General features: G+C 30.3%; 1 pseudogene across 1 annotated transcript; it reads left to right on the top strand.

The window, feature by feature from the left end:
* Window positions 1-8,533: 8,533 nt before the first annotated feature.
* Window positions 8,534-15,815, top strand: LOC111310337 (putative disease resistance RPP13-like protein 1 pseudogene; annotated as a pseudogene). The gene is made up of 5 exons (XR_016330362.1): window positions 8,534-12,424; window positions 12,731-13,182; window positions 13,570-13,951; window positions 14,544-14,661; window positions 14,788-15,815. The product of XR_016330362.1 is annotated as a putative disease resistance RPP13-like protein 1 pseudogene (transcript).
* Window positions 15,816-24,100: the final 8,285 nt, after the last annotated feature.

Here is a 24,100-nt window from a genome sequence, read left to right on the forward strand (position 1 = left end):
AATGCATAAGTGAATGTGATGCAAATGCATGAAAATGAAAAGCAAAGAGAAAAAAATATTTACCCTTTAAAAGAAATCCAACAATAGGAAATTTTCATTTATTCCACAGGAATCTGTTTTACATCAAACCTAATATTGTTCTTCTATAGAAACGCCTAACTTGCTTATACTGGTTTTTAACCTCTTCAATGAAGTTTAGCAGTTTCTGTCCATGCTCTTCTGTTAATGTAATCAAAGTTTTTAATGCCTTACCCTTTTTTGCCATCTCACCTGCTTTGATCATAGCCTTGCCTATCTTAGCAATAAGGTACTCTATGTATCTTTATCTTTTCAATCTTTCTCTTTTATCATACCATAACTAATAAGATAATTTTTTATGCCTTTTTGGAAAGATCCTGACATGATTTTTTTGTTCACTCAACTTTGATGTCAAAGTCAGAATGTCATCTAAAAGCCATTGATTCTCGTATTCAATCTCTATGAAAGCATTTTCTATTTGGTCACACTCTTTTTTCAGCTCTTCATTTTCACAAACTAACTTTGTATTGTTTATTTCTTTGGCTTATACTTGTATGCGTAACCTTTTATGATCCTATTGTAACTCTTTCAACTCTTTTAGGGTATCATCCCATTTTTTAATAACTTTCTGGGTCTTACTGTACTCCTTGGAAATCCTGTGAACTTAGATCTCTAATTTTTTTGCTTTATTCTGCCACTAGTTCTTTTCTCCCTACAACTTCAAAATTTCTTACTTTAGTTTCTCATTTTTCATTTCATGCTCTAACTCAGAAAGCTTATTGTCTGACTCTTGGCACACAGGTATGTGATGATCCTGAAGTATAAATATGATCTTTTGACCCCTCTTATTTCTCCAAATTAGATATCCATGAGTGACTCTATCGGTGAACAACCCTGGGCTTACTTCTTGGGCTTCTTTCAAGTCTTAATCATGTTATCAATCTTTTAGAAAGTTTTAAGCTCCCTAAATAAGCAATCAAATTAGCCAAGCTTGCAGATCATAAGAGTAAACTGTCCAGCTCCATGCTACCTCCTTACCATCGATGGTGGATAACTTGTTGACCCTTATAAGCCTAGAAATAGAACCCCTGTCTCATCTCCACATTGATACAACATAGGTTCCCTGTCTATCCATAGAGCTAACCATTTTACTTGACTAGCTGTGAGCCCTTGTAGCAAATATTTCCACTCATTTTGGTCTTTGCTTTTGGCCAAGTACTCTAACAAAATTTTCTAATAGAATTTGAGTGTAGAAATAAAGTTTGGTAAAGGTGTTTTTCTTGCATTCAAAATGGCTCTTAATCCATACATATAATAAGGGTAAGCAGCCCATGAAACATGCTTTGTCCATCTGCTTACAAAAATTCAGAAATCTGATAGTTTCTACCAAGATAACTAGTGATGGATTACACCCTCTTTCAATCTGCTCAAATAAATCCACCACTTCTATCTCAATGTGTCATAAGACCTTGAAAAAAATAACCAATCCATATATGGCTAGAGCAAATGCATTCATTCCTGGATCATCATTTGGATGCTTGGTAATGAAATCCTAGAGAACCTTCTATGAAATACCCTTGTGATCTTTTTTCTCTCGAACGTATGAATCTATAATCTATTTTCCAATTTCTAGCATTTGGCCCAGCTTCTTGCAACTCCCTGATTTATATTTTTTCATGTATATTCTGTCTAGATATAATAGATATATACCCACTAGAGTCGAGTACTCTTCAATTGTTGGTACTAGATCAACCTTATTAAAGATGAAACACTAGTAGAAAGGATCCCAAAACTATACCATCACCCTGATAAGTGAATAGTCAACTTTCACTGACAAGAGATATACAATATGTCCAAACTTCTTACAAAAAGCCTTCTACCTTAAAGGGGTCATACCATTCTATGTGTCTGATAGGCTTTTCAAGTCATTATGTTTAAGGAGTAGGCAGATTTTCCTTGATAGTATAGGGACATGACCAGGTGACAAACAATCTCCTTCTTCTAGCTGCCTCTTTTTTTATTCCATTCTCACTTCTATGAAAAAGTCACATTTGGATAACATAGATGAGGTACAAACCTAACGTTCTGTGAAATCCATAAAGGTTTTTGTTGAAATAACTTTGGGGCAAGAATACTATGTAATCTGTAAACATGTTCATGAATGTGCATAAAAGGAAATAAAAAACACAAAGAAATCAGTTAGTCACTTCAATGAAACATAGGGAAAATATCACATAACAGTTAAGATAACAATATGACCTAGAATTTTGGATTATCTATAGAGGGTGGGAAAATAAAGCTCTATCTATGGTTGGACTTCTAAAGTTAACTATATGTGGTTTAGGCTATTTCTAAAATGTTCTCAAATTATTTCTTACATCATGGTCCATTACAAGCTAGTAAAGTACCCAAATCCTCACTCACCACAGGCTTCAAGCGGAAAGGGTTCAATCTGAGTGGGAGTGTTTCGTAGGCCCATGCAAAGACATAAAATCTCACAAGGGCATAGGAACTTCACTCCTTCCTAAAGGTAGAGCTCAGATAGAGGGCTTATGTTATGCACATGCAAATGAATGACAAATATAATAAACACATATTTAAGCAAATATAAGTAATGAATAATAGGGTAAACAATAAACAATAATAAAGTCGATATAAGTAATGAAAAGGGATAATTTCAAATTTGTTAAATAAGGTCTGGATAATAAGAAATATTTTACTGGCTTGACTCTCTAATTTATCCTCAGTTGAGTCGTCAAGCTATCATAACGTATAGATTAGTGGACCTATCGAAAACTGTAACTGAAAATTAAAATTTCCATTAATTTTTGGAAAAGTCACTGAAAAATTCAACCAAAAATTAGAAACTCACTGATTTTTGAAAAATCTATCAAAATTCAATCAAAAAATTTAAATCTTGTCAAAAAATTCAACCGAAAAATTCATCTTTCGTCGAAAAATTCATTCCAAACCTAGAAAACCCAGATCTCCTCAAATTTCTCTCAAATTTCTCTAAATTTAGCACTAATCACTCCCAAAAATTAGAAACTCACTGATTTTTGAAAAATCTATCGAAATTCAATCAAAAAATTTAAATCTTGTCAAAAAATTCAACCGAAAAATTCATCTTTCGTCGAAAAATTTATTCCAAACCTAGAAAACCCAGATCTCCTCAAATTTCTCTCAAATTTCTCTAAATTTAGCACTAATCACTCCCAGAACCTCCCAGAATTGTCATGAATCCTATTCCTAACCCAAAAACCTAAAATTGAACCTACAATTTCAAATTGAAATTCAGAACCCCAAAATCAAACTGCCAGAACCTTTTCTGCCAAAACTCCACAAAATTTTTTTAGTAGTTTTCTCCCCATTTCTTCTATGTTCCTCAGTGTCAAAATCAATTCAATTTATAGGTAGTCCTAGAAACAGTTTTAGGAAATGGATAAAATCAATCTCAGGCTTGCATCCTAGATTTGCATTCTGTCCAAAGAGATTTTCGAGTCCAAAATTCCTGTCTAATCACGTTGACACGATTTGCAATTAAAGCTTTGAACCAAGATTTTGATCCTGATTATCTTGTCCACGTGTAAATTGAATAAAAAAAAAAGCAACAAAAAGAATAAAAAAGGAAACGTAAAATAATAATAATAATAATAATAATAGTAAAAGCATCTAATTAAACCATAATGGACTTGAATCAAGATGGGCTTAATTGTGTTTGGATAAAAATGAGCTTGATTGGGCTTTGACCAAAATGAACCTAATTAAGTCCGGATCAAAATGAGCCTGATTAGGCTTAGATAAAAATGGGTGTCTATAATAATATTTTTATAATAATTTTTTTCAATTAAAATTCATGTTTCCACTTTAATTGAAAAAAAATTATTGTACAGAAATTATATTTTTTTAAGTAAAAAAATTATTTTTATTTTTTTAAAAAAATTATTATATCAAAATTATATTTTTTAACTTGAAAATATGATTTTTAATTAAAAATAATATTATACAAAGAGTATATTTTTTAAAATAAAAATGTGACCTTTAATTAAAAAAATTATTACACAATACTATATTTTTAAAAAAATAAAAAAATGATTTTTGTGATGAAAGATTATGTTTTTTAAAATTAAAAAAAAAGCATATTCTTTGAAAAAAAAAAAAGCTGGCATTGATTAGACCTAATCAGTTCAGTCCTTCCTGTCCCACGGTTTTGCTACCCACAGATATCGACCCCGCCATTATTTCTTTCTTCAAGTCAAAATTGTTGTGTGAAACCCCACCAACTTTTTCCTCTTTTTTGTCAACATTCTGCCAATATCACCAAATCTAATCACTTTTTTAATAAAAAAATCAATGTCAAACATTTAATGTTTTTCTTTTCATATTCTTTCGTCATTATCTCCCATTTCTCTTTTTATATTTTTTTAATGAAAAAAGTTAAAACAAAAGAAAGAAAGAAGCAGATGATGCATGTGAACGGTCCTAGGAATGGTCAAAGGTGGTCAAAATGAGTAAAATTTAATTTATGAGTTTTATTAAATATACGTATAATATATTTTGTTTTTATATTTCATAATTTTATATTTAATTAAATATCATTTAAAAATAAAATATTTTTAAATTGTTAAATAATTTTATTATAATATTTTAATTTGTAATTGTTTTAAAAAGAAGGTAACGTGACACATAAAGTTAATATCCAACACTAACTAAATTTTTTAAAAAATTTAATAAAAGAACTAAATGGGAATGAAAAATAAATAAAAAAGGCAGGGGGTTAAAGATTTTATAAAAAATAAAAATAAAAATAAAAAAGTAAACTGAAAAGGAATGGAAGAATGGGATGAAGTTGGCGTGTAGGAGAATGTAAATGATGTTTTGCTTTATATTTATGAGATAGTAGGAGAAAAAAAGAAAAAGAGGAAGATAAAAGAAAATATATAAGCATTTAAAGGTAACACATAACAAAAAATTTTTAAATGAAAAAAAAAAAAAAAGAAGACGGTAAGGAAACTGCCGTGTGATACTCTAAATGAAAAGGACTGTTATACGTATATTTACAAAATTTATCTTATGTATTGAATAATATAAATAATCATAAATTAAATTTAAATTGTATAAATTTAACTATTCATAAAATTAGACATTCATGAATTTATGATATTTGTGAACTCAATTAATTGTTGATGAATGTATTTAGTGTTTAATGTAATTTAAACTTAATATATCTATTAAATAGTATAAATTTATGAATCAATTGAGTATTATATTTTAGTATAATTTTTTTTATGTTCTAATACGTTATAAAAGTATCAATTATTGATTTTGAATGATTATAAATTATGTTTTTTTTTTAGTTTATGCATCGATATAGTTTCAATTGAATAAATTTGTTGCTTTGTTGACATTAGGTATGATTTGTAAATATTTATTATTTATTTCATAATGAAAAAATAATGAGCTAAGCAAAGTAAGGTAATTTTTCTTGTACAAATGATTTCTTTGTTCTGAATTTTAAATATGATTTTCTTTTTGCTTTGACCTTCGAGTATCGTTTTGTTCAAGTATATCTTTATATTTATCTAATTTTGTGAATACAATCTGTAGTGTAAGATAGTTTGAAAAAAATTCAAAATTTGTTTTATAGAGGTTTGCTTTGTGATAATGCATGAATATTGATTTTGTATATTTTGAATAATCTAAAAATATATTTTATTTTACCTTTTAATATGATTATGCTTTGCTTATGTTAAGGAAGATTAAATTTTGATCATATTGATACGTATTCAGTGATTAAAAATTGATTTTACACTGTCCCACAGATTTTAAAATAATAAATTTTATTTTAGTCAAGTCGGTTACTCCTAATATACTTTTCACAGTAAATGAGTCTTTCTGTTTTATGTTCTGTTGAATACAAACATTCAATTTTTGTTATATATTATTGTGTTATCGAATCACCTAAATAAAATTTTTAAAACAAAGAGCTAAGGGATAAAAAAGTTTATTACCGATGGGAACAATTATTTACTAAAAAAATATAATTTTCCTAATTATTATAAAAGATATAAAAAAATATTGTTTTCCACAATTTTGTTAATAAATTTTTTAAGATAAATTACGTATATATACCATGTAGTTAAATGTGATTTGACTTTACCCTTTGAGGTTTGAAATGTTACATATAACCCATCTTGAGTTGTTTTTTCATGTTATTCCATTAGTATTGATTGATGCTATTAACACCTAGACCCTTATCTTCCCCTCAATGCTTCCTTATCTCTTTATCCCTCATTCTCTCTCAAAAGTTTTGGTAATCCATACACAGTTTTGAAACCATTTCTTTTTTTTTTTTCTCCTCATCTTCTTCCACAAAAATCACTTCTTTTTCTTTCTTAAAGTACCTCAAAGCATCAAAAGCTCACCTTTTTACATTACTTAATCTACAACCCATAAAATTCTTTATATAGCTTTTAAATGAATCTTGGTTAGGATTTGAAGCTAATAACAAAATTTAAGGTGTTTGACAAGGGCATGAATTTCTCTAGGAAAGGGAAGCTTAGCTTTTAGGTAACAAGAGATTCTCAAAACAGTGTTGTTCAAAGATAAAATTATTCTTCTGAGCTTTTTTTATTCACCTATGAAAATTTAGGTTTTTAAAAAAGTTGAAAATCTAAAGAATTAGAATATGGGGCTTTGTTTTTATGACTAAAATTGTAATAGAAATACTCATTACCATCATGTTTACAATTATTTGCTAAAGCACCCATTGATGAAATTTATAAACTTCAAACCATGAAAACTCAATACCCATTCAAAGAAAAGAATGAAACATAGATTTAGAAAGTTAGGGCTTTTATAAAAACCCTAAAAGCATAGAAACCAAAATAACCATTTTTGAAGTAAAATGTTGAAAACCCAGAATTTGAAAAACCAAGATACACTAAAACCCCATGAAAAGATAGGATTTTTTAGAAAAAAAAAAAAAAAAAAACCCTAGAAATTTTGAAGTGGAAAAATGGGAAGAAAATTTTTTGGACAAAAAGCTATTGACTTTTTTTAAGGAAAAAATCGATGAAAAATTACTTAGATAGTTGTTTTATGTACTTGATCAAAAGCATGAAAAAGACAAAAAAAAAAAAAAAGGCTCAGCAGATAAGTAATAATCATCAATATTCCCTATTTCACATCTTTCTACATCTATATATTCCTCTCCTTCTCATGAATTTTCCCTCACAATCTTTGTCCACTCTTCCTTTAATACAAGATAAAACCAGAACCTTACCTTAAATTGCAATCAATTTGTCTCCATCAGATGACATTTTCTTTCATAACCACTTGCTTCTTTTCCACCTTTTTTCACACCTCTTAGTATCTTCACATTCCTCTACAAATTCATTGGATAGTTTCACTTTTCCCACAAGAGAGTTGTTAGATGACTAAAAACTTGATAAAAGTAGTCGTAATTGTAGTAAAAACAATGACAATATTTAAAGCAACACCTATAACAGCAACAAAAACTATGTCCATGATAAATTTAGCAACCATCATCATCAAAGCCAAACAATGAAGCAAAAGCTCCATTGGCAAGCTTATTCATTTTCAAGTAATTTATGAGAAACAAAAAGCAAGAGTTGAAAGGAAATAGAGGAGAAGATGGCAAAAAATACGACGTAGGCATTAACGGTTGTTAGTAAATACTAATAGAATAACACAGAAAGACAACTCAAAGTGATTATATGTCACATTTTAAACCTCAAAAGTCAAATTTAAATCACATTTAATCACAAAGTATATATATAATTTGCTCAATTTTGTATTTTGAGTTTAAGCTAAATTTAATTTTTGTCTTTAAAACTTAATTTCATTAAGCACTTGCTAATTACATTAATTTTGAAATATCATCTAAATTTTTTAAATTAAAGCTTCAATATTTCATTTAAGGGTGAAAAAATTAAGAATTAAAAATTGATTTAAAATTGTAGTATTCAATTCAGTTTGAATTAATTTTTTCTTTTTTAATTTTAATTAAATCTAAATATTAAATACATATATTAAATTCGAATCAAATTTCAGAACAAAATGTAAAAAATCAAAAAATCAAACTGAATCAAATTATATATTTTTATTTATTTTTTATATATTTTAAAGTTTTGTAAAATAAAAATAATTATTTTATACCTAAATTCATTTTAAAAATATTAAAAATTATATTAAAAGAGTATATAATAAATAAAAAAAATTAAATTTTAAAAATTACTAAACTAAACCACTAAAATTTAATTCAATTTCGATCAAATAATATAAAATTCAAATTCAAATTCAAATCAAATCAAACTTTTAAAAAATAATAATTTTATATGTTATCAAAAAATTATACCAAACGTAATCTAAAATATTTTCACCTCTAACCCCATCAGACATATTGCCAACAAGAAAAAATGGAAAAGCACAATAAATGAAAGATTCTTATTCGTCCTACTTGACTAAAGTATGCAGTCTTCGTCTTCCTCTTGAAAGTTTCGGTTTCGCAAACAAGTACAAAGCTGTCACTGTTTGAAGCTCTGTTAACCTTTCACTGTTTCCAATCACTTTCTCTCAACTTCTTCAAATCCTTCATTTTTTATTTTTTTTTGGAAAAAAGAAAAAGAGATATGGCGGGGGCCTTAGTTGGTGGAGCTTTCCTATCTGCTTCCCTTCAAGTTATGTTCGACAGGATGGCATCTCGTGAATTCATGGACTTCATTAGGGGAAAGAAACTTGAAGATGGGCTGCTGAACAAACTGAAGCCAACGCTGATGTCAGTTAATGTAGTGCTGGATGATGCTGAAAGTAGGCAGATTAATGATCCAGTTGTCAGAAGCTGGATTGATGAGCTCAAAGCTGCTGTTTATGATGCGGAGGACCTCCTCGATGAGATTGCCACTGAAGCTGTTCGAACCAGGTTGGAATCTGAGGATCAAACAACTTCAAAGATGGTAAGTCGCTTTATCTCTTCTCTTAATCCTTTTAATAAGGGGATGGATTCAAAGCTAGAGGAGATCCTTGGGAGACTAGAATCTCTAGTCAACCAAAAGGACATCCTCTGTTTGAAGGAATGTAGAAGAGAAAACCCATTTCAAAGATCACCCACAAGTTCTTTGTTGGATGAGTCTGGTGTTTTTGGTAGAGATGGTGACAAAGAAGCAATAATCATGAGTACTTGTACCCAGAAACTGATCAAATAGATGTGATTCCGATAGTGGGTATGGCCGGGGTTGGTAAAACCACCCTTGCACAATTGATCTTCAATGACAAGAGGGTGAAGGAATGGTTTGACCCCATAGTTTGGGTATGTGTTTCTTTGGAATTTGATGCTCTCAAGGTAACCAAAGACATTCTTCAAGAGATGGGTTTTCATTGTGAAAAAGGTGGGACTCTAAATCACCTTCAACGTAAATTAAAGAACGAGCTGTTGAGAAAGAGGTTTCTGTTTATCTTAGACGACGTTTGGCATAAGAGATATGTTGATTGGGAAGAGCTGAAAAATCCTTTCACTTCTGGGGCAAAAAGTAGCAAGATTATTGTAACAACACGTGATGAAAGTGTTGCATCAATTATGAAGACTGTTCCACCTTATCATCTTCGTATCTTACCAGATGAGGATTCTTGGGAGTTATTTGCACAACATGCATTTGTTAATACAAGTCCCCAGCATGCATCCACATTTGAAGATAATTGGTGAAGGAATTGTCAAAAGATGCAAAGGCCTCCCTCTAGCAGTAAAAGCACTAGCTGGTCTTTTGCGTTGCAAATTAGATGCTGATGAATGGAATCAAATATTACATAGCACTTTGTGGGACATAGCATATGATCCAGCACTAACATTAAGTTATTATTATCTTCCCTCACATTTAAAGCGATGCTTTGTCTATTGCTCAATTTTTCCTAAAGATTATAAATTCAAAAAGGAAGAACTCATTCAGTTATGGGTGGCTGAAGATCTTTTAGCAGGCTCCAAAGAAAATGTAAATATGGAAGAGGAGGGCAACAAGTGCTTCAACGATTTAATATCAAGGTCATTTTTTCAGCAATCAAGCCAGGATAAATCATGCTATGTCATGCATGACCTAATTAGTGACTTAGCTAAATCCGTGGCAGGGGAATTTTTTTGCAGATTGGAAGGTGGTGATAGACTTTCATGGAAAATAACTAAAAAGATCCGTCACTTATCCAATGTTCAGGAAATATATGATGTGCATGAGAAATTTGAGGGATTATTGGAAGCAAGTGGTTTACGAACATTCTTAACTATAAAGTCATCATCGCCTTGGTTTTCTTATGTTGCCAACATGATAATGGATGATTTGGTGATAAAATCAAGATGCTTACGAGTACTGTCTTTGTCTAAATATGGTAATATCAGTGTTTTGCCAGAAAAAATTAGTAATTTGAAGCATTTGCGATATTTGGACCTTTCTGAAACTTCTATTAAAAGGTTGCCCAACTTTTTGTGTGCATTGTATAATTTGCAAACATTAATATTGTTCAGATGTATTCGTCTTGTTGAGTTGCCTAAAGACATGGGAAGATTGATCAACTTGCAATATCTCAATATCAGGAACACGAAGTTGGCACTGATGCCACCAGGAATGGAAAATTTGAAAAATCTCCGGATATTAACAGATTTTGTTTTAGGCAAGCAAAATGGTTCAAGCATTAATGAGTTGGGAAAGCTCGAGCATCTATGTGGAAGACTTGCCATTTCAGGTTTACAAAATGTAGCGTGTGCAAGGGATGCCAAAGAGGCCAATTTGAAGGGTAAGATGAAGCTTAAGGAGTTGGAGTTGATGTGGGGTCAAGATGATCATGTTGCTGATGATTCAAAGCATGATAGAGAAATACTTCAACAACTGGAGCCTTATACAAACTTGGAGCATCTTGTTATTAGCTTTTACAGAGGTACAAGATTTCCAGAATGGGTGGGGCATGCTTCATTTTCAAATGTAGTTTCTTTGCTCTTAAGCCATTGTAAATTTTGTCTCTCCTTGCCACCGCTTGGGCAATTATCATCCTTGAAATCTCTCTCCATTATAGGGTTTGCCGGAGTAGTAACTGTCAGTGATTAGATTTATGGGCACTGTGATGCGTTGAGTAAACCATTTGGATCTCTTGAAACTCTAAGATTTGAGGATATGCCTGAGTGGGAAGAATGGATTTGTTTAAAAGAAGAAGCCTTTTTGCTTCTCCAAGAGCTACACATTGAAGATTGTCCCAAGTTAACCAAGTTTCTACCAAAACACCTTCCCTCTTTAATGAAGCTTAATATTTTAGGATGTCAGAAGCTTGGAGGTTTGCTTCCTAGGGCACCAAGAATCTCTGAACTTAATTTGCTGGAATGTGACACATTGCAATTGGAGCAGATGTTGCAACATTGCACTCATCTTGAAAAGTTGGCTATACAGGATTGTTCTGATCTCAGATCACTTCCTGAAGGTGCACTACCCACTACGCTAAAGGAACTGAGTATCAATGGTTGTGATGACTTGGATTATTCCAAAATCCACTTGTATACATCCCTTGAATCCTTGAAAATAGAAGGTGGGTGTCATCCACTAGAATCTTTCCCATTAGGGTCATTCCCGAAGCTTAAACATGTTTATTTCTCCGACTGTGAAGAGCTGAAGTCAATTCCTTCATTGGAGGGCCATCACCAGCATCTTGCATGTCTCAATTCTTTGGATATCCATTCTTGCCCCAATTTTATATCCTTTCCCGAAGTGGGATTATCTGCCATCAATTTGACCATACTTGTGGTTTCAGCATGCATGAATTTAAAGTCATTTCCGGAGCAAATGCACTCCCTCTTCCCATCCCTTAAATATTTGGGAATAGCCTATTGTCCAGAAATGGAGTCATTTCCACAACAGGGTTTACCCTCCAAACTAAAAACTGTTGTAATTGAAAAAAGTGATAAACTAATTGTGAGCATGAAAAGGAGGGAATGGAGTCTGCAAACACTCCCTTCACTTACAGAGTTCACAATCATAGGTGCAGAAGAGATAGAGTTTTTTCCAGATGAACATCTGTTGCCTTCTTCTCTTACCCATCTTTACATATTGGATCTTCCAAAACTTAAGTCATTGGACTATAAGGGCTTTCAACACCTCACCTCTCTTCACCAATTGTATATCCAGAAATGTCCGATGCTCCAATCCATGCTTCCAAAGAGGCTCCTTACCTCTCTTTCTCATCTACACATTTACGAATGTCCATCGTTGAGAGAACGTTGCAAAAAGGGGAAAGGTGAAGATTGGTCTGCGATTTCCCATATCCCTGCCATTCGGATTGATGAGGAACTCATTATGTAGCAGGATCCAAAGGTCTCAAAGGCTCTCTTTGCCATAATTAATGCAATCTAACTCAGGTATTTGATTTCATTTTCTTAAATTTTCGCTCCATTCTCTATTTATTTTCCGGTTTTATTCCTTGATTTTTATTTCAATAATTCTTGGTTGATTGAGGTTTCAGGTTTGTGTACTGTGTTATCATTTTTCATGAAAAGGAAAGATAAAAAGAAAAAGAAGAAAAAAAAAGTTGGTTTGTCTTTTCTTGCATTCTAATACTAAATTTATTTTTACTTTCATTATACGAAGGTTGAATTGTCCATTTGAAGTTTTAGATGCAATTATATCTCTAACTGATGCTTAATTTGCTGCAAATTGTGTTACAGCCTGCCAGGATCGTTCTTTCAAATATCAGTTGCACATTCTGATTTATGATTCCCATCCAAATGAAGTTCCTCTTGCATGATTTGCTTTAGTCTGGAGCTACAGGAGCTCATTTTTTCCATCCCAGAATTATCCACATTAAAGTTTTTGATGGTTCAATGGCTTTGCGTCTAGCTTTGTGTACTTCACTTGAAATTTGAATTTCCTTTAGCTGCGAAGATGATGTGCACAAATTTCAAATCAAAAAAGAATAAGGACTTCAACTCCTTCGTCTCTTGTGTAGAGTGAAATCAGTGACTCTCATATCCTCCAGTTCATACCAGAATCCCTGTCTTCCTTTCTATGAATATTCAGTTCAAGGGTTAGTCAAACAACTTGGACAGCTGCATCTTTTCAAAGATCTCTCCATTTGAGGGATTTCCTGTCTAGCAACTGTGGATTCTAACTTCTATGGGTACATTCTTTGAGTAATTCAGTCATCTAGATTCCATGAAATTTTAAATTGCATTTACATTTGAGAAGATGGATTTGGCTTTATAAAGTAGCAAAAATTATTTGATAATACTCATGAATATATGACTTATATAATTACACTCAAATGCATGCATTTATAAAATTTACTCAGTTAGTGAATTAAAACTCCTAGATAGAAATTGATTCCAAATGCATCCCTTTTATACTCTCTCAAATGTAACAACCACACCATGCTCCAAAAAAAAATAATAATAATAATCACCAAACTCATCCTTCCAAAAAATGAACAAACCAAATTCAAATTGACCCACTCAAATAATTGTTTTGAATTGGAGCCTTAAGGTTTTATCAAATCTTGAAATGGCAGGAACAGGATTTTTCTGAAGACAAATGAAGAATGTGGCAGCATTCTCTCATCTTGAAGAACTTTACTTAAGGCTGTCCTAAGCTTATCAAGGTCTTACCCTTTTGATGAAACTTCAGAGTAAGGAATGGAGGCAGATTGTGGTTATGAGTTAACTTCCAATTGCATCAATCTGTGAATTGGAGTAAGCTGAATTTGGTTTGCTGCCTTTTGAGGGACTGCTTTGTGGAATGAGGAATCTCCTCCCTCGTTCCACTCCTGCCAAAGAGTAAATAAGATAAATCTGCATGATGAGGTGTAAATAAGAGAATGCAATAATCCCAGGTCAAGCAACAAGTATAGCATCATTCATATGACGAGTTGGATAGCTCCCTACTTCTCTCTGGTATGCATATTTGCTTTCATTATTATTTGTGTTAATTAGGAGGTCATCTTTTTTTTTTTTTTTTTTTCATTTCTACATCATTTTCCATTTTTCCCAACTTCATGTGCCTCTGTTTCATTTAAAGTTGCAACTTCCAGAACTTTCTTTCACATATTGTGTATTTGGTGTACTGCATGTACTGATTGTTGCTGTCACTTATCTCATGAATTCTTACCCGGTTTTTTATCCTTATGTTCTTGCCAAATTTTAGGTTTTTTTGCAACAAGTTTGTGTTAGCTACTGTAATCAATAAGCATGGCATCAACCTCAAATTTGTTGCAATCTTTCTAAAGACTTGCTGGCATGTTCCGTTTAACACCTTTCTCATTTGGTCTAACTTAGAAGTTGAAGAAAGAGAGGATTTATTGCCAATGACACCTTTGTCTGCAAAACAACAGCTTAAAGTGTTCACAACAGATCAATGAAAATTTTATGTTATTCACCTTTCATGAATGTTCTTGGATTTGATAATCAATTCATACCAGAAAAAAGGATGTTCATATTGCATTGTTTCCTTCAGATTAAGAAATCGTTCTTTGCTTTTGGTTTCTAGAGGGAGGATGGCTATATTGCACTGCCCAATTCTCTGGAAAATGAACAGTCTTGTGATCTAATGACTTAAGCTGGACAGGTCATTGTTCCTTTCCTTTCCTTCATAAGTTTTCTTTGAGGTAGACATTTTTGCACTATCAATGGTGACTCGTAATTGCTTAGTTCTCTGTAATATTGTTTCTATTATCATTTCAGAGACCACTCGAATCAAAGTAACTTGAATTTCTCTCTCCATTGCACAATAGCCTGCGGATTGCAAGGGAATACTGGATTTCATCCTGGAAGAGGTGCTCAACCTTTCCAGAATCGCCAGCCAGCTGATCACAGAAAACTTTGCTACGTGAAATGGAAACCAGATCAGCTTGTGCCAGGACACTTTGTTTTGTTTATGCCTTAGATGATTCCATTTATCAGCAATATTAAATCACCAGATTTTGAGGCCATCCATACAATACCATCTGTTCCACCATCTTCTGGGATGAGCAGCATTGCTTTTGCTGTATCTCTTAGTTTGAGAATCTTCCTCCAGCTCCAGCTGCATATCCTTGGTACACTGCTTGCCAGGTGTTATGTGAGGAATGCCTCATCACTTGCTTCCTGCTGCGTTTGAAATCCTGTTGCAAATTTGAGTTGATTATTATCATTTATTTGAGTTTCTTCCGCATCCATATTTACTTTGTTGTAGAGCTAAAAAAGAAGTTTGCTTTCTTTGTGATATGGGTACCAATCACATGAAAAATTCAAGAGGTCTACTACTGGCCACGGAGTTTGAATGTCTTTCCAGCAAGTTCAACATGCTTTATTTCAAATTTGGGCTTGTCAAACCAACATAGAGGACAATATTACATTTTTGGTAAAATTGGTGAATGATAAGGATATCAACTCCTTGCCTATTTTTAAACTATAGGAGGTTTAATTTCGCACACTTTGTGTCTTAACATGTGAACATTGTCCTCTGCTTCAAGCAAATTTGGACATTTAATTTTTCACAATTCTGAAATTATTTGGTATGGTTGCACTGACTTTATAGTATATTCATTTGGTCCTTTGTAGGTTATCCATGAAGAATAAGGTGCAAAGGCCATTCATTCCCTGAAGTGAGATAGGCAGAGATTGGCATCAAGTACATGCGTAACAAGTATTAATTGTTGTCAAAGTGGAAAACAGATGAATGGTCTGTTTCTTCGCTTCACTATGACACTATTTGTAGAAAACAACAATTTAAAGTGTTCTCAACTATGAGATCAATGAAAATTTTAAAGCTGTTGACTTTTCTTTAAGGTTCATTGATTTTGATATCACTTCATACCAGAAATAGGATGTTAAAATTGCTTCGTTTCCAGCAGATTAAAAATTGTTCTTGTGGTTTCTAGAGGAAAAGTGGGCAAGTTTTCCTTCAGGTGCACATTGAACCCACTGTATTATCACTTGGTAATTTCCATTATTTTCCCTATCTATGGAGGCTCTAAATTGCGTACTTATTTTTATTACTGTTTCTACCATCCTTTCTAATTATCAAGATTATTGAAGTTTGAAGGTCTGGGTAACTCAAAATTTGATGAAACCTGGTAAAGGACCTAAACAAATCTAAGCAATCACCACTTAACTTATGATGTTGTTATTATTATTATTATTATGAATATTTTGAAGGTTCTTTTTTAGGAAAGTTGAACATGCTATGTCAACTAGGTTAATCATTAGGGCACTGTTAGAAATTTAGATTTAATTTTTTAACTTGTACAAATACTTATGTGATATGATTGCTCTTTTGATGTCAGGCACAACTATGGCTACCATTGATGCTTTTCTCCGTTAGTGCTGGAAGTTTTGTTTCCATAACATTAACGCTTTTTGGGGAAAAAAAATGAACTGCAGCTAATGATCTTCAGTGATTGTGAATTGTGTTCCAGGCTGGGTCCAATTGCTATTTGAGGTATGCTTCATCAGTTGCTTCTTGTTACGTCCGGGAAATTTGTTGCAAATTTTCATGTTAAAGTTAGTTAAGTTCTTTCTGCATCCAAGTCTACTTTTATTTGAAGCTGACAAAGAAGTTGTGATTTTCAAGATTTATTCGCCATGCAAATTTCAAATGGTCTACTACCTGCTACAGCTACAAGTTGAATCCCTTCGCAGCTAGTTCGAAATTTGGCTTGTCAAAGCAAACATAGAAGCTCATCTTACGTTGTTCACTGACTTCGTTTCGGCGAATATAAATAGGACATCGGTTCTTTGGATTTTTGAACTAGAAGAGGTCAATAACAATCACAACCTCCAGTTCCAACCACACTGGCCTTCTCAAAACACAAGGACAGCGCCAACACATTCAACAGAAGGGATGGCAACTGAAATTGAAATGCTTATGTGATGCATGGAAAGGGCAAATCTTGCTCTTGATCTTGTTGGAGTTTTTTCATTTTCTCAAGGCATCCATCCAGTACTTTACTTCACATAATTCGCCTTTTTTATTGTTAATTGCTTGTAAAACGGCCCATAGATGGGTAGCCCAACCATTCAGAAATAGAAATTGCTTTAAGCCAAAACTTCCCAGTTTTTACTTGGGTAAATAGCAAAGACTATATAAAAGACAAACACATGCAATGTTAATTTGAAAAATAAAATAAAATAAAATAAAAAGAGCACAGCTAGTTTGGAACTTGGAAGCAATAACCAAGATGATTAAAAAAACAAATTTTGCTTTCTCAAAGCAAATTAGCAGAGTGATAGCAGGTATGAGTATCAAATTCCTTGTCAACCTAGCAAAATTATACATTTTTTTTCCCAATCAAATCCTATGTTTGTTCACACTATGAAAACTATGATGAGTTAATACCTTAAATTGCATACCCAAAGCTTTAAACTTTGAAACAATTGTTGGATAAAAATATAAACATAAAAATCAATCTTGATTAAAAATTTATAAACATAAAAATATCCAAATGCTGGAGAAAAGATTGGGTTAGAAGATCTTCCAAGGCAATTAACCATTGTTTTCCTTGTTTTTCTCAACTATAACCTAACTTGGCTCATCAACTCCAATTATATCATCAAGGAATGATTTCATTTCTCTTCAATTCTGAGGTTGTGGAGTAGTGTATCTATGCTCAAATAAGATACAGATATAGATACAACAAGGAAAGTAGAGTGTTTATAGACACTTCTAAAGATTGAAAAAGAAAATTTTTCTCTTGAACATCCTCAAATTTTTTTCTAGACATCTTTTTCATTGATAAAATTGGTAAATTTTTTAATAATTTTTTATTTATATTATAATAAGACACTCCCAAAAAAAAAATTCATAGATTCATCACTTATTCAAATCCTACTCAAAAAGATTTAAAATGAAAAACCATGATATTTACAAATATTTTTGAAGATTGAAAAATTAAAATAAAAATTTTAATTCTTAAACATCGTAAAATTTTCTATTGAATGCCCTTTTCGTCTATAAAATCAATAAATCTTTTAATATTTTTTTATATATATTATAAAAAAACACGTTCGAAAAAGAATCATGAATTTATCGTTGATTTAAATTCTACTCGAAAAAATTTAATTCATTATGAATTAAAAAATTTGTAATGTCAAAATAAAGGGTTCCTTTGATTGTTAAGAGCAAGAAATTTTAAGCTTGGCTTAGTGAATTAACTATTTTATGTATCGGCATGCATGATGAATAAAGGAATATTTGGGTCTTGAGACTTGAGGTTCCCATTTCCACAAAATAGACCATCCAAATTTCCAAGTCAAAATTCAAACTAAATTTTTACACAACTCCCAAAGATTAATTTATCAAAGCAAATCTGTTTTTCAGAAAATTTTAGTGACTACAATTTACAATGAAATCGTCTTACTAAATCCCCCATGCATTCACACTTCTTGCCGGATTATAGTATGATTTAAGGTTAACTCCATGTTTATAAGTTTCAATAGTTGGATACTTGAATTTTTTTTTTTTTTTTTACAAATGAATTCAAGAGGAATCATTTGGATTAAGCCCTAAGTTTGGATAGTTGAATTATTCTATATAAGCATATATTGTAATATTACAATTTTAAAAAAATAAATAATTAATTAAAAGAGTTGAAATATGAAGAATTTAAATACTAAATTTATTTTATAAGATCTACCATGATGTGGAATATATATATACTATCAGTATAGTAAATTAATAATATGAAAATTACCCTATATATACAACTTAAGGTAAAACTTTTTTAATTTGGGACAAAAAGAGAACATGAGCGTAACTTTAAATATTAAATGGTTTGTTTTAACAAAAACATATATAATATGATGGCATGGGAAAAAATAATGTAATATTATACAGATCAAAAGAATAAAAATTTTATTTAAATATAATTAAAATTTTAAAAATTTATTTTAAAAAATAAAATAATACAAGAATTTTTTTTATTATTTTAACCAAATAAATTAAAGGTGGACTGTATATGTTAACTTAAACATTATTTAAGTATAATTTTAATAGATTTTTTTTGTAAAAAAAATTTAAATTAGATAAATTATTTAATCTTTTAAGTTAAAATACATATCTGATAATTTAAAATAAATAATTATAAATCATATATTTAAAATGACTTTAATAAATGATCACAAACAAAATTTAAATTTAAAATTTTTTATAAAAAAAATAAGTAAATATTAATCAATGAAACTAATCATTTATTAATATTTTAATATATTTATTATTTTTAGTTTGTACCATTTCAAAAAAAAAAAAAAAAAGCTTTGATAAAGTTTTGCCGCTGATTAACTTTCCTTGGGTGTACTTATCGATGACTGCATGTCCCTTCCCGAGCAATTTCCTCAACCCAAATTCTTGCATAACTTTAGAGAAGAGGGAACAAGTGTAGTGATTTTATTAGCAAAACAAGGGGCTTCTTTGCCCTTTACCTTTTCCTCGCTCTGCTTTGTCTTAATTTTGAACCCCTTTTTTTAATTCTATTTTAAGGGCATTTTCCATCCTAGGTATTCGTGATTTTATTTTTAAATTTTTAAAAAATAATAAATAAATTTTGATTCATAGAAAAAAAATTTTCTTTATCAGTTGAATTAACTTTTATAAGTAAACATATTCACCAATCAAATTATCAGCTCAATCTGACTTAAGATATTAAATTATTAACAAAAGCATTTTTTAATTTAATTTTAATTTAAATATATATTTAAAATTTAATTTTTTAAAAAATATTGTATGACTAATTATTGTAATGTGCTAACCCTGATTTGAGCCTTGTAATAAATATTTCAATTTCAAAAAAGTAAATAGATTTATGTCTCAAACAAAAACAATTTTTTTATATTACCAATATAAAATTTTACGAAAAAGCATAATTTTTTAAAAATCATCAATTATTCATTTAAAACATCAAAGCACACGAATGCCAAACTTGCTTTGCCTTTGAGCCAAATTCAGTCATCAGTCAAACAATGGTAACCCCCAAAAAGAAGATCTAAAGCAACTCTTTCCAAAATCTTAGGTTTGTCCTTTAATTATTGGGAAACCCAAATAATTATAATTTAAATATTAATTTTATTAATCTTTTCTCTTTTTTTCCTTTTGTTATAAAAAATAATAACCCCTTTGTTTCAAAATGGATGCCAGAGCATCTGGTCCACTCAAAATTACTCTTTTATGTTAATACATTGATATAAACATTAAGATATATTAGGGTATTATCGTCTTTTCGGATATCCAATTAATCTATGTCCTTAAACTTTATCAAACTTATTTAAACCCCAAAATGTGTTCCTTTTTCTCCACAAAACAAACTAGTAATAGAAAATTCAGTCTCTTTTTCTTTTTTCCTCTATATTTCTCCACCATATCATATGGTAGGGGAAATCAAATTGAATCATCATATTTACAGTGAAATGAAGCAAGCTGAGACCAACAGAAGCTTCTGCGACCGACACGTGGCAGACCCGTGTAAGGCGTTCGGACGACGGTGCAGCCGGTTGGTGAAGGAGCAAAGAGCAAGGTTCTACATTCTCCGGCGGTGTGTCACTATGCTTCTTTGCTGGCATGAATGTGGTGAAACTTGAAAGAAAAAGAAAATGTAGAGAGCAAAAAATAGAGCTTATATTAGAAGAAAGTTTTTATGTTAATACATATTTATTAGAATTAATACACATCAAAAGGAAGGGTTCTTTAGTTTTTTTTTTTTAGTTCATTTTCTTATGAGTTTTGAGCAAAAGAAAGAGTGCAGATCATCATATGTCAGAAGAACAGTTCCATATAATTATAGTAATATTAATTTCACGGAAATTTTTGATCTCTTGATAAAGATTTCATTTTTCTTCTTTTCTTCTATATATATATATACACACACATATATGTGTGATAAAATGAAGTTTTCCTACCATAATTTTGATGAGTAAAGAATAGCTTTTAGGATGAAATGGAGCTATGAATATTTTCTTTTTCTGTTTTGCCCTAAAAAGAAGGCAACTGAAAAACTGGGTTTCTGGTTGATTATTTCTCAGAATTTTGTTTCTGCTTGTGTCTGATTTGATGGTTATAATTAGCTGCTTGAAGGCTGAGTTTCACCATGATGTGACAGTATAGTGAAAATTCTTTTCTCTCAAGCATTCATATATTTGCTATTCCAGTTATATACAGATTTAATTTGTTTGGCTAACAAATTTTACCAAATTTCCCTGTTAGATAACTATGCCAACTATGATTTGACAAATTTTAACAACTTTGACTCATTTTACTTTTTCTGCCAAAATAACATGTTTTCTAAATTGGGTTTCAATCAATTTTGTCAATCATGCATTACAAATCACAGATCAGCATTAAGATTATTTCCTAGCTGCAAGAGTAAGCATATTCAAGGCTAGAATTACATATAGAAAAAATTCTAACCATTTAGAGCATAACATAAGACATTCAGCAAAAGGGGATATAGATTTTTGTTCATCCATTTTGATTTTGGAACTGTTCCTTTATATATACATGTATATAAAGAAAGTTGTAAAAAAAATTATAAATATTAAGATTTGAATTTTATATTTATTATATATCATCAAATTAATAATAATTATACGAATCAATTAAATTAAATTTAAGATTCTTCTATATTTATTTGTTTAATAAAAAAAAAAGATATGACATATGTGTAAAGTTAGTTGGTCAAGTCCTAAATTTGTTCTATTTCTTTTATAGTTAAAACTCTTTCAGTGATTTTGAGTCATGAAATGCTGTTTAAACAATCTTATTTTTACACTTTTCTTAAAGCCAATGTTTTTGTGGTTATGGACTTGGAATTTTAAATTATTTTCTTGATTCATTAATTGAATTAGTTTGAAACTTTGTTGGCACTACAATCCAGAATATAAGTTCTTCTGCAAGACAAGTAAGAGGACTGCAAATTTGATGCCTGATCTAGCGTTGGAACAGCTTATATTTCCTTCCCATGAATTTTATGTATTAAAAAAAGAGAAAAAGAAAAAGATAATTTATAACTTTAGCATTTTTAAAAAACAAAAATGGATTAAAGTTAAATTTGCTACCATATTATAGTTTAATATTAAATTTTGTCATTTCATTTCTATTTTATTAAATTTTATGATTATACTTTCAGTGATTTTTGGATAAAAGTTTCAAAATTGGAATATTTGTTAATGCAAGTAAAAAATTTTCATCAATTTCATTTTTCTTTGTCCAAGAATAAATAAAATTGAAACTGTAATAACAAAACAGAATTGAAAATATAATTTCAAACTTCAATGAGATTGAAATAAATTGATAAAATTCAATATTGACCTATAATATAATTGTGAATTTGTTCTTTAAGTAAGATCATTTGAATTTTGATAAAGCAAAAGAAAAGAGAAAAAAAGGAAAAGAAAAGTTACCACCTCCAATTCATAGTTTCATCCTAATATTGTAACTCTTATGACTCAAATTTAATAATCAACTAGCTTATATATTTTCTTGATTAATGCAATTAGTATAGCTAATCTATATATGACTTCTAATTCGAATTTTGAATAAAAACATTCATATAGATACATGAGAATGAAAAATAGAGAAACCAAACCAAAAAAAAAAAAGGATAATAATTTAAAATAATGCACATTGTATTCCATGACTTGATTAAATTCATGTTAATTTTTAATCAAAGACCTTATAAAATTTTATAATTATGAAATTAAAAATTTGTCATATTTGTTACAATTATTTGATATATATCTAATCAAACACGATATATGTATATATGATTGATTATTTTCGATAAGATTCGTATGAATGATTCAAATAATATTCTTTTATCACTTAAACCAACTATTTTTGAATTTTTTTTAAACTTTCATTTTTGACGATTATGTGAGTCAAAAATTGTTTTGGTTCTTCACTGAGTTGACTCAACCGGGTTAGGCAAACTCGGTAAATCAGAAAAGTAAATAGTGAGGGGATCCCGATGGGAGACGCAGACGTGGGGCCGACAGTGAGAATCGTTGAAAGAGCGTGACGTTGACGCTCCGTGAACTCGCTTTCACCCACACGTGCAACGCCTTATCACACTCTCTCAAGTCTTCTCAACATTCAAAGACTCACCCCCTAAAAGGGGCCCATTTCATGAATTGGCAACATTTGCTTTCTCCAGTCCTTTAAGTTCTGAATTATTTGAATTATGGTGATTTGGACGGTGGGTGAAACTGAAAAATTAAGATACCAGTGAAATTAGACATGATTGGGTATCGTAAATTAAATATTTTTATTTAAATATAACGATGATAACAAAATAAAATAAAATATTTTATTATTTTATTAAAAATAATAAATTATCATAATTTAAAAATATTTTTTATTTTTATATTAAAACGTAAATCTCTCTCTGTCTCTAATCATAAACTAGAAAGAGAATGAAACAGATTACATCGCAAGAGGCTATTCAATGCCATAGAATCCAAACTAGGTCTTGGAAAATAGCTATTCATCCTTGAATTTTTCTTTTTGAGAGAGATAAGTAATTATTTAGAGCAAAAATTGTTGATTTTGTTGTTAATTTTTGAAAAAAAAAATTTAATTCATCTATTAGAGACTTAGTTTCTTTTAAAAAAAAAACTTTTAAACATGTAATGATAAAAGAGACATGAGTTTATTATTTTTATGTTGAAACTCTTAAGATTGTTTTGTATTTTATTTTGAAAAGTAAATAAAGTAAATGAACCATATTTATTGATTGAAACATCCTAAGCAAAATCATCTCCTTTTATGAATAAAAAATGGTCAGTTTGGGATAAAAATTATAATTAATTATTAACGGCTATAAAAATTAAAATGATATTTACCTTCAAAGAAAGAAGAAACAAAAATGGAAAATTTTGAAGGCAAATATTAGCCACCTTATACGAAACGTCAGTGATATATAAATGAAATGAGGGTTACATCACATCAATTTTGCAAGAAAAGAAATTAATCGACAATAATGGAATTTTACTCCTCCTTTTGCCTCTTAATTGGAGCAAAATTTTGTTGCCTTTAATCAAAACCCCAGCATTTTAAAATAAAAATAAAATAAAATCAAA

The sequence above is a fragment of the Durio zibethinus genome, chromosome 19 (genome assembly GCF_047325235.1).
Source record: "Durio zibethinus cultivar Kanyao isolate XHJ-2024 chromosome 19, ASM4732523v1, whole genome shotgun sequence".
Lineage (NCBI taxonomy): Eukaryota > Viridiplantae > Streptophyta > Magnoliopsida > Malvales > Malvaceae > Durio > Durio zibethinus.